Here is an 832-nt window from a genome sequence, read left to right on the forward strand (position 1 = left end):
GAGCTCCTACGGCCTTTCCTCAAAAAAAAAGGGAGCTCCTATTCGGCCCTAACAGCGCCGATTAGAGAGCAGCTGCCGCTCGCAGCGGGCGGGGAATGGGCCGGCCCTCTACCTGCTCAAAACAAACGTGAACAAAAAACCAAAATCACTAATTAACGAGTACTCGTTGCAAAGAACACTCCATTTTTCCAGGTTGCGACAAGTGATGCGCCACTTATCGCAACTTGTGAGTTTTTCTTTTTTTCGTAGATCCGTTTATTCAAAATGTTTTATCTTTTAAACCGTGCGTCCAAATCTCAAACCGTTTTCATCATTGGATTTCTCACCTCGAGATCTTCAAAACTAGATCCCATGTTGATAGATTTTGACAAACTTTTTTTATGAAAAAAACCGGACGAAAAAACAGAAGCGGGAGCATGGTTTTTTTCCCTTTCCGAAAGAGGCACGCCCGTGCCTCTCGTGAAATCACACCCGTGCCTCTTGTGGAAGCAAAACCGTGACCCTCATGGAAGGAAAAAAAACAGAAAACGCGATTTTTTCGTTTCTGAGAGGCACGACAATGACTCTCGTGAAAGCACAACCGTGCCTCCCGCGAAAGCAAAACCATGACTCTCGCGAAAAAAAACCAAAAAACGCGCATTTTTTTTCCTTTCTGAGAGGCATGGCCGTGACTCTCACGAAAGCACAACCGTGCCTCTCGCGGAAGCAAAACCGTGACTCTCGCGGAAAAAAAAACAGAAAACGCGTTTTGTTTTTCCCTTTCCGAGAGGCACGACCGTGCCTCTCGCGAAAGCAAAACCGTGACTCTCGCGAAAGAAAAAAAATAGAAAAC

The sequence above is a fragment of the Triticum dicoccoides genome, chromosome 2A (assembly GCF_002162155.2).
Source record: "Triticum dicoccoides isolate Atlit2015 ecotype Zavitan chromosome 2A, WEW_v2.0, whole genome shotgun sequence".
NCBI classification, from domain to species: Eukaryota; Viridiplantae; Streptophyta; class Magnoliopsida; order Poales; family Poaceae; genus Triticum; species Triticum dicoccoides.